The following is an 11418-nucleotide window of genomic DNA, read 5'->3' as shown; positions in this document are numbered from 1 at the left end:
TGTGGTCTTTCCAAGGGGACTTGCCCTCTATGTGTTTCCCTTCTGACCCTCTGTTACGCTGTGGGCCTGCGGACCCATCAGTCACAGTCTCATCCTGGGGCCTGTGTGGCACCTCTGGTTCCTTCTCCCCTCAGCCCTCCAGTCAACACACTGACTGCACCATCGCTGTATCTTGTCTAATGCAGCAGTTTGTGTGTGTGTGTGTGTGTGTGTGTGTGTGTGTGTGTGTGTGTGTGTGTGTGTGTGTGTGTGTGTGTGTGTGTGTGTGTGTGTGTGTGTGTGTGTGTGTGTGTGTGTGTGTGTGTGTGTGTGTGTGTGTGTGTGTGTGTGTGTGTGTGTGTGTGTGTGTGTTCATAAAAACAGTGTTGGAAATGTCGAAAAACATACCATTTGAAGATCCATGTTTTTATGAAAGATTCCTTGAAGCAATATTTTTCAACAGATGGAGATTGTGGTATATTATACTGTATATAATTACAGGCCGAGGTGGTGTCAACTTTAACTGTGCTGTGCCACTGTTACAGAGGCCTTCACTGGTAGGATCTTTAGCTTGCTTTCATATGTACGCAATACTGGAACGAGTGGCTCAGTGAAAACTAGTGGCATTGTAAGTAGGTGTGTGTTATTATCAGGGTCCAAGGACGTCAGCTCTCCAGCTGCACTCTGATCCTCCGGGGGTCCTGAACCACTTTGAGACCAGGCCTACTGTCAAACTCATTTGGGGACATTACTACGTATACACCACAAGTATGCAAAACACCCCAGATGTCATCCCATATATCATGATTACTGACAAAGTCGGGGGCCACACCTAGAAACCAAAAGTGACTGTCCCCAACCTCCACGTCCCAGCTGTTTGCTGCTGAGTTGAAACCCCCGGTACCCCTAATGCATACATAGCCAAACCTCTCTGGGTTGTCAGGAAGCTGCAGTGTTCTATCACCAACTTTCACACGGGTCAGATCCTCAGACAGGATAAGACAAGGGTGGGCAGTGTTGGGGTCCAGAATCACAGGAGTTGAACAGAGACAACAAGGTTTTAATATGTCATTTAGCAGACACTTTTATCCAAAGCAACTTAGTCAAGCATGCATGTACATTGCAAGTGCCGTGCTCTACCAACTGAGCCATACTGGACCATTTGAAATATTTAACTGAGCCATACTGGACCATTTGAAATATTTAACATAAAATCAGACCCACAATCTTATCAGAGATCATAAATGTATTTTTTCTGTAAGAAATTACTCACTGTATTGAACAATCCCCTGCATCTTCTCCCAGGCTTTGTAGGACAGATTGCCCAAGTGTTTGGCCACGTCTATCAGCGCTCCTGAGACTAGTTGTGGAGCCGGCAGTGTCCACTGGGCTCTGTAAGAACATTAGTGCTGCTGTGGGGTCGTGTTCAGAACCCCCAGAGAAGAGAGAGACAGTCACAGGAGGGAGATCACTTACGTTCTCACTGTGGCCTGGTAGGTCTGCAGAGGAATGAAAAAACAGTCTACGTTTTTAACTAAATGAATGTAAAATGATGCATGATCATATATGATGATATAATGCAATTTTACCATACACCTGTAACGCAAAATGTTTAGTTTTTAAAGTTTAGTGTAAAAAAACACTTTACCTGTAAGAATGAGATGTCGTCAGCTCTCAGTTTGTCCTCTATGGCTGTGATAGTGTCTGAAAGAGAAGACATATCTTTGACTTTTCCACCTCTTCCTTTTTCCGCCTCTTCATCTCGTAGGAACTGGTGAAGCTTCTCAAACGCTTTCTTAATCTGCTTCTCTGTGTTCTGGGTCTGGAGACACAATCTAATTACATCTCTGAAAATATGACCTCTGTCATTTTAACTTTCAACATCCTGTGAAATGTCAACATCACCTCAGATACCACTCCGGGGAGATGGAGGATAACATTTCTTTGTATTGCCCAGAATGAGAGGAGAATGGAGAGAAAAAGGACTGGAATATGTCTGGAGAAGCAGTAAGGAGAAGCCTCACTTGGTATTTAGGCCATGTTGGTGCAACAGTTGAAGATGGATGTAAGATGTTTTTTTTTTGGTCCCATCATCCTCATCATCATTTGCACCATCTGCTACACCATCTTAGTTAACCTGCTAAGGCAAAAGAAGAGAGCAAGAGTGTGGAGGCGTGCTACACTGCTCCCTGCCAATGACCTTCTTGATGTTGAATGTTGCTAAGAGACGGAACTGAAAGGGAACGTTGACCGAGATTGAAAAGTGTCTTGTTACTTGAAGTTGACCTTTGCTTATTGTCTAAGTTTGGGGTGGGGGGGGTTCTGTTCTGACATGTTAGAACCACAGTCCATTGTTTTAAAATGTGTGAAGTCAATGGATGTTTGGTTGGTGTCATATCCACATTCAATTACTTTAAATTTAGTGGAGACAATGGAGTGTGGTTAGTGTTATATTCACAATCAATCACTTCGAAAATAGTCATGAGTTTGGCTTGCACCGAAGGGTTTTTCCATAAGAGGCAGCCCAATCAGATTAGAAAAGGGGATAAGGGGCCTCCCGGGTGACGCAGTGGTTAAGGGCGCTGTACTGCAGCGCCAGCTGTGCCACCAGAGACTCTGGGTTTGCGCCCAGACCCTGTCGTAACCGGCCGCGACCGGGAGGTCCATGGGGTGACGCACAATTGGCCTAGCGTCGTCCGGGTTAGGGAGGGTTTGGCTGGTAGGGATATCCTTGTCTCATCGCGCACCAGCGACTCCTGTGGCAGGCCGGGAGCAGAGCACGCTAACCAAGGTTGCCAGGTGCACTGTGTTTCCTCTGACACATTGTTGCGGCTGGCTTCCGGGTTGGATGCGCGCTGTGTTAAGAAGCAGTGCTGCTTGGTTGGGTTGTGTATCGGAGGACGCATGACTTTCAACCTTCGTCTCTCCCGAGCCCGTACGGGAGTTTTAGCGATGAGACAAGATAATAGCTACTAACAATTGGATACCACGAAAAGGGGGTCAAATTAAATTAGAGCCCTAAATCCATAGTTTAAGAAATTCACAGTTCCAAATATCTAAATGTTGGGCAGACTTTTAAAATGACCACATGCTGCTTACCTTATGATCTTCTGCATCTTCATCTATGGGGATGCAGTTATGACCTTTGTGATTCCTTGAATCACGACACACCAAACAGATAGCGTGTTCATCCTTCAGACAGAAGAGCTTGAGTTTCTCACCATGCAGACTGCAGAGCACCTCAGACCCCGCTGAAGATCTCTGACTCCTTTCCTTTAAGAAGGCCTCACACAGGTTCTTTAGAGACGGGTTATTAGGAGGCTCCAGACCTTGAGGATCTTCTCATGCAGACTGGACACTCTTGGGATCCGCTCTTTTCACAGAATCCCCGCAGACAGGCTTTACAGAAGCTGTGGCTACACGACATGACAACAGGATCTCTGAAGATGTCACAGCACACAGGACAGGATAAATTCTCAATGGGGAGAGAGAATTTGCAAGCCATTTTCACACTTGCCTCGCTCCTCTGGAAGGTCAAGCAGAGTTTACTTTCACTTTGGAAGACCCACCCTGTTTGTTAAAAGAGCTATACAGTTTAGTGGAATGTCCTTGTCTTCTTCAGTATCTGCTCTGAGATGTTGACATCAAAGGTCATGTGTTGTGAACCTTGTTCTGTGTTGAACCACAGGCAAATAAAGAGTTCTTAGCTGTTGACTTCTGGCTTACAGTTGCACTGCTGTCTGTCTGCTACACCTGATGGTGTGTTGGTTTGTTTGTCAAAGCGTTGCAACAATGTTACTAATCAAATCAAATGTATTTATATAGCCCTTCTTACATCAGCTGATATCTCAAAGTTCTGTACAGACACCCAGCCTAAAACCCCAAACAGCAAGCAATGCAGGTGTAGAAGCACGGTGGCTAGGAAAAACTCCCTAGAAAGGCCAAAACCTAGGAAGAAACCTAGAGAGGAACCAGGCTATGAGGGGTGGCCAGTCCTCTTCTGGCTGTGCCAGGTGGAGATTATAACAGAACATGGCCAAGATGTTCAAATGTTCATAAATGACCAGCATGGTCAAATAATAATAATCACAGTAGTTGTTTAGGGTGCAGCAAGTCAGCACCTCAGGAGTAAATGTCAGTTGGCTTTTCATTGCCGATCATTAAGAGTATCTCTACCGCTCCTTCCTCCTCCTGTCTCTAGAGAGTTGAAAACAGCAGGTCTGGGACAGGTAGCACGTCCGGTGAACAGGTTAGGGTTCCATAGCCGCAGGCAGAACAGTTGAAACTGGAGCAGCAGCATGGCCAGGTGGACTGGGGACAGCAAGGCAGGTAGTCCTGAGACATAGTCCTAGGGCTCAGGTCCTCTGAGAGAGAGAGAGAGAGAGAGAGAAAAAGAAAGAGAGAATTATAGAGAGCATACTTAAATTCACACAGGACACCGGATAAGACAGGAGAAGTACTCCAGATATAACAGACTTACCCTAGCTCCCGACACATAAACTACTGCTAATTCATGCAATCAATTACAGGAGTGGTCCTGAAAGATTACAACCACGACCTAGAGTGATATCACCAGCAATCGACACTTTACAAACTAAGCACGCTGAAAATAAACAAGACTTCTGCAAACAGTTGCACACACTGTCAACTGCTGCACCAACCGAGAGCTCCCACACAGAGCCGGAAGAGCTATCATTATTTTCTCCTTCCTGACTGCTAATGCGCTCTGAGATTCTTGTTATTAATAACAAAATACATCTGTTATTAAGTGTATGGGGGGAGAGTGGAGCCAGCCACACATCTGTGTGTGTGTTTGTTTGAGTGAGAGGACCATACTCCTCAGTGAATTTCATAAAAATAAAAATAGTGAAACGTTATTTTTTTTAGATTAAACTGTACTAAATATATTCACATCACCAAATAATTGATTAAGACACATTGCTTTGCAATGAAGGTGTACAGTAGCCCCAACAGCACTCTGTAGGGTAGCACCATGGTGTAGTCAGAAGCCAGCCGTCCTCCTGTCGGTACATTGACTTCAATAAAAAAAACCTAGGAGGCTCATGGTTCTCACCCCCTTCCATAGACTTAAACACTAATAATGACAACTTCCAGAGGACGTCCTCCAATCTATCAGAGCTCTTACAGCATGAAATTAATCTAGTACTGAAAGCATAAGCTACAGTGCATACTGCAGTGCATAACATGTGGAGAGTGTTATGATAAATGAGTGATGAGGTGTGGAGTCAGGTGCAGAGAGCAAAAGATGTAGGAAAAAACACGCTTTAATGTCCCGGAAACATAACATGAACAAAAGTGGAAACACAAATGAACAGAAATATAAACGGACAGCGTGAAACCCAAATGCAAACAAAAATACACTCAAACAACAAAACAGACGAACAAGCCCGCACGAAACAGAAGCGGGCTGAACAGACTATATATAACCCTACCCTAACAACCAAACAAGAAACAGGTGCTACCAATTAGACAGAACTAAAGGAACACAGAACAACGGATCGGCGATAGCTAGTAGACCGGCAACGACAACCGCCGAGCGCCACCCGAACAAGAAGGAGAGTCACCTTCGGTAATATTCGTGACAGTACCCCCCCCCCCCGACGCGCAGCTCCCGCAGCGCGATGACGCTGGCCTCTGGGACGACCCGGGGGCCGAGGCGCTAGGCGATCCGGACGGAGGCGATGGAATTCACTCAACATAGATGGATCTAGAATATCCCTCACCGGAACCCAGCACCTCTCCTCCGGACCGTACCCCTCCCAGTCAACGAGGTACTGCAAGCCCCTCACCCGGCGTCTCGAGTCCAGAATAGCTCGTATCTTGTATGCCGGGGACCCCTCGATGTCCAAAGGGGGCGGAGGAACCTCCGGAACCTCATCTTCCTGCATGGGACCAGCTACCACCGGCCTGAGAAGAGACACATGAAACGAGGGGTTAATACGATAATACGAAGGAAGTAATAATCGATAACAAACCTTGTTTATTCTCCTCAGGACTTTAAATGGCCCTATACACTGCGGACCCAGCTTCCGGCAGGGCAAGCGGAGGGGCAGGTTTTGGGTCGAGAGCCAGACCCTGTCCCCAGGTGCAAACACGGGGGCCTCAATGCGGTGACGGTCAGCGCTCTTCTTCTGCCTTATACTCGCTTGGTGTAATGACTCTTGGACAGCCCTCCAGGTCTCCTTTGAGCGCTGTACCCACTCCTCCACTGCAGGAGCCTCAGTCTGGCTCTGATGCCACAGTGCCAGGACTGGCTGGTACCCCAACACGCACTCAAATGGTGACATGTTGGTAGAGGAGTGGCTTAGTGAGTTCTGGGCTATTTCTGCCCAGGGAATATATCTCGCCCACTCCCCTGGCCGGTCCTGGCAATACGACCGCAGAAACCTACCCACCTCCTGGTTAACTCTCTCCACTTGCCCATTACTCTCTGGGTGATACCCTGAGGTCAGGCTGACCAAGAACCCCAGACGTTCCATAAATGCCCTCCAAACACGGGAGATCAATTGGGTCCCCGATCAGAAACTATATCCTCGGGCACCCCGTAGTGCCGGAAGACATGGGTGAAAAGAGCTTCCGCAGTCTGTAGGGCCGTAGGGAGACAGGGCAATGGAATAAGACGGTAGGACTTAGAGAACCGATCCACAACGACCAGGATCGTTGTGTTACCCTGAGAGGGGGGAAGGTCAGTAAGAAAATCCACCGATAGATGGGTCCACGGCCGTTGTGGAACGGGAAGAGGTTGTAATTTACCTCTTGGCAGGTGTCTAGGAGCCTTACTCTGGGCGCACACCGAACAGGAGAAAACATAGAATCGCACATCCATCCTCAAAGTGGGCCACCAGTACTTCCTCTCAAGACCTCTCACTGTCCTAAAAATACCTGGGTGACCCGACGAGGGTAGACAATGAGCCCATCGAATCAATTTATCACGAACAGCCAGCGGCACGTACCTACGACCCTCCGGACACTGTGGAGGCGCAGGTTCCTCCCTTAGCGCCCGCTCAATGTCCGCGTCCACATCCCATACTACTGGTGCCACCAGCTTAGCTGCCGGAATGATGGGAGTAGGATCGATGGACCTGTCCTCAGTGTCATAGAGTCTTGACAGCGCGTCGGCCTTAGTGTTGAGGGAACCTGGTCTATACGAGATAGTGAAACGAAATCTAGTGAAAAACATGGCCCACCTTGCCTGACGAGGATTCAGTCTCCTAGCTGATCGGATATACTCCAGGTTACGGTGGTCAGTCCAGATAAGGAAAGGGTGCTTAGCCCCCTCAAGCCAGTGTCTCCACACCTTCAGGGCCTTAACCATAGCCAACAACTCCCCAACTCGGTGGCACACCCGAACGCTGTGAGAGCACCGCTCCAACCCCAGCCTCGGATGCGTCCACCTCTACTATAAACACTAAAGAAGGGTCCGGATGCGCCAACACCGGCGCCTCAGTAAACATCGCCTTCAACTTATGAAAAGCTCCGTTCGCCTCTGCTGACCACTGCAAACGCACCGGCTCCCCCTTCAGCAGTGAGGTAATAGGGGCAGCTACCTGACCAAAACCCTGGATAAACCTCCGGTAGTAATTGGCAAACCCCAAGAACCGCTGCACCTCCTTTACCGTGGTCGGAGTCGGTCAATGACGCACGGCCTTTACGCAGTCACCCTCCATTACCAACCCAGAGCTGGAAATGCGATAACCCAGGAAGGACACTGATTGTTTGGAAAACTCACATTTCTCTGCCTTCACATACAGGTCATGCTCCAGCAGTCGTCTAAGAACCTTGCGCACAAGAGATACATGCGCAGTGCGTGTAGCGGAGTAGATCAAAATATCGTCAATATACACCACTACACCCTGTCCGTGCAGGTCTCTGAAAATCTCATCCACGAAGGATTGAAATATAGCTGGAGCATTCTTTAAACCGAATGGCATGACGAGGTACTCATAATGGCCAGAAGTAGTGCTAAATGCAGTTTTCCACTCATCTCCCTCCCGAATACGCACCAGATTATAAGCACTCCTGAGATCCAGTTTAGTGAAGAACTGCACTCCGTGAAATGATTCCACTGCCGTAGCAATGAGAGGTAGTGGGTAACTAAAACCCACTGTGATGGAATTTAGACCTCTATAATCAATACACGGACGTAAACCACCATCTTTTTTCTTCACAAAAAATAAACTCGAAGAGACAGGTGACATGGAGGGCCGTATGTACCCCTGTCCCAGAGCCTCGGTGATATAAGTTTCCATAGCCACCTTCTCCTCCTGGGACAAAGGATACACATGACTCCTGGGGAGTTCAGCGTTACCCTGGAGGTTTATCACGCAATCCCCCTGCCTATGGGGTGGTAATTGGGTCGCCTTCTTTTTACTGAAAACGATAGCCAAATCGTCATACTCAGCTGGAATGCGCACGGTGGAAACCTGGTCTGGACTCTCCACCGTTGTCGCACCGATGGAAACCCCTACACACCTGCCTGAACACTCATCAGACCACCCCTGTAGAGTTCCCTGTTTCCACGAAATCGTAGGATTATGAATAGCTAGCCAGGGAATCCCAAATACAACTGGAAACGCAGGTGAATCGATAAGGAACAAACTAATTTGCTCCTTGTGATTCCCCTGCGTAATCATCTCCAACGAAATTGTGGCTTTCTTCACCAGCCCTGACCCTAATGGTCGACTATCTAAAGAGTGCACGGTAAAAGGGGGGTCTACTTTTACTAATGAAATCCTCAACCTCTGAGCGAGTCCGCGATCTATAAAGTTTCCAGCTGCGCCTGAATCTACCAGTGCCTTATGCTGGAGAGAAGGAGAATAATTAAGGAAACAAATTAATAGGAACATGTGACCAACAGGAAACTCTGGGAGAGTGTGGTGCTTACTCACCTGGGGTGACCGATGAGTGTTCTGCCTGCCTTCTCGATTCCCAGATGAATTCCTCCAGCACCGACCAGCCGTGTGCCCTCTCCGGCCACAACTGGTACAGGAGGAGCTTCCTCCTCTGATCTCCCTTGACGCGGTCCCTCCTAGCTCCATCGGGATAGGAGCAGGAGGGTCAGGAGGTAGAACTGACAGGACCCTTTCAGAACGTCCGTGAGCAGCTAGCAGATGGTCCAACCAGATCGACAGGTCTATCAGTCCATCCAGGCTACGTGTAGTATCCCGACAGGCCAGCTCCCTATGGACGTCCTCTCTCAGGCTACACCTGTAATGGTCTATCAGGGCCCTGTCGTTCCACCCTGCTCCAGCGGCCAAGGTCCGGAACTCCAGCGCGAAGTCCTGCGCGCTCCTCGTCCCCTGTCTAAGATGGAACAATCTCTCACCCGCCGCTCGACCTTCTGGAGGGTGATCGAACACGGCCCTGAAACGGCGGGTGAACTCCAGGTAGTTGTCCCCCGCTGAGTCGGGCCCGTTCCAGACCACATTAGCCCACTCCAGGGCTCTACCGGTAAGGCATGTGATGAGGACCCACACTCTCTCCTCCTCCGAGGGAGCCGGCCGAACGGTGGCCAGGTAGAGGTCTAATTGAAGCAGGAATCCCTGGCACCCCGTCGCTGCTCCATCGTACTTCCTCGGAGGCGTAATGAGCAGAGCGCTGGAACCGGATCCAGATGGGGGAGATGGTAGAGTTGCTGGTGGGAGGGTCGGTGGGGTAGTAGGGAGACCATTCCTCTCCCAACGATCCATCCTCTCCATCATCTGATCCATCGCTGATCCTAGGTGATGGAGGATGGACGTGTGATGATGGACTCTCTCCTCCATAGTGGGAAGAGGAGTGGTCGCTGCTCCTGCTGACTCCATATCGAGGTGCGGGATTCTGTTACGATAAATGAGTGATGAGGTGTGGAGTCAGGCAAAAGCAAAAGATGTGGGAAAAACACGCTTTAATGTCCCGGAAACATAACATGAACAAAAGTGGAAACACAAATGAACAGAAATATAAACGGACAGCGTGAAACCCAAATGCAAACAAAAATACACTCAAACAACAACAGACGAACAAGCACACACGAAACAGAAGCGGGCTGAACAGACTATATATAACCCTACCCTAACAACCAACCAAGAAACAGGTGCTACCAATTAGACAGAACTAAAGGAACACAGAACAACGGATCGGCGATAGCTAGTAGACCGGCGACGACGACCGCCGAGCGCCACCCGAACAAGAAGGAGAGTCACCTTCGGTAATATTCGTGACAGAGAGTAGTTGACTCAAAGAGAAAGATACGTTTTTTTTTAAATACTTTCTTTAAAAATGAAGGAGAAGCAAGAGAGAGAGAGAGAAAAGCCAGTGTGATTTTCACTTTCACTTACTCATGTTCACTTATTTAGCCAGCAAATGCAGCTAGCGCAAACAGAGGAATGCTAAGTTAGCTAGCTGGCTATGTCTATCCAACACAACACTGGAATTATTCAAGTCAAGTTAGGCTTTTACTAATTTATTGCCACCGGGGCCCACAGGAGTACTGCTGAACTGCTAACTGACTGTACACTATACTGCATGATTAGAGCGGGTTTAATAACGTGTTAGTTATATTAGCTATGTTTACTAGGACTTTACTTGACCTATATGGTGACTACGATTTAGGCTCTGTGTAGCGGTTATGAAAGGTTTTTTCGCCTGGTCACATACAGCTGATGTGTTATGGATTGCAGTCCACAATCGAATGGAAAAGGTGAAAGGAGAATACAACATGGCTACTATGAAAGTGAACCGTGTTTACATGTGATCAGGGGTGTGTTAATTCCATCAATTCTGTTAAATCGTTTCTTAAACGGAAACAAACGGAGTGAAACAGGTATTAACTTACACTACCGTTCAAAAGTTTGGGGTCACTTAGAAATGTCCTTGTTTTTGAAAGAAAAGCAAATTTTATGTCAATTAAAATAACATCAAATTGATCAGAAATACAGTGTAGACATTGTTCATTAATTTTGTAAATGAATATTTTAGCTAGAAACGGCTGATTTGTAAAGGAATATCTACATATGCCTACAGAGGCCCAATATAAGCAACCATCCCTCCTGTGTTCCAATGGCACGTTATGTTAGCTAATCCAAGTTTAGCATTTTTAGAGTAGTACACAGCGTTGTACGAGATCTTCAGTTTCTTGGCAATTTCTCACATGGAATAGCCATTTATTTCTCAGAACAAGAATAGACTGACGAGTTTCAGAAGAAAGTTCTTTGTTTCTGGCCATTTTGAGCCTGTAATCAAACCCACAAATGCTGATATGTAAGGGGTGTGTAACTGGTGGCAGGGAAGTCAGACGCAGGAGAGCAGAACTGGGTAATAACAGGAGAAGTTTAATTATCAAAACCAACGGCATCCAGAAATACAAAATATGGGCACAAAACCCGTCGTGCACCAGTCAGAAATACATTAATGAGGAAATGTAAACCAGGTGTGTGG

General features: G+C 47.6%; 1 pseudogene; it reads right to left on the bottom strand.

Annotated features, from left to right (window-relative positions):
- Positions 1 to 644: 644 nt before the first annotated feature.
- LOC124003246 lies at positions 645 to 3484 on the bottom strand (annotated as a pseudogene).
- Positions 3485 to 11418: the final 7934 nt, after the last annotated feature.

The sequence above is a fragment of the Oncorhynchus gorbuscha genome, linkage group LG18 (genome assembly GCF_021184085.1).
Source record: "Oncorhynchus gorbuscha isolate QuinsamMale2020 ecotype Even-year linkage group LG18, OgorEven_v1.0, whole genome shotgun sequence".
In the NCBI taxonomy this organism is placed as follows: domain Eukaryota; kingdom Metazoa; phylum Chordata; class Actinopteri; order Salmoniformes; family Salmonidae; genus Oncorhynchus; species Oncorhynchus gorbuscha.
The sequence above is the reverse complement of the archived record's forward strand: the minus strand, read 5'-3'. Positions and strand labels throughout refer to the sequence as shown.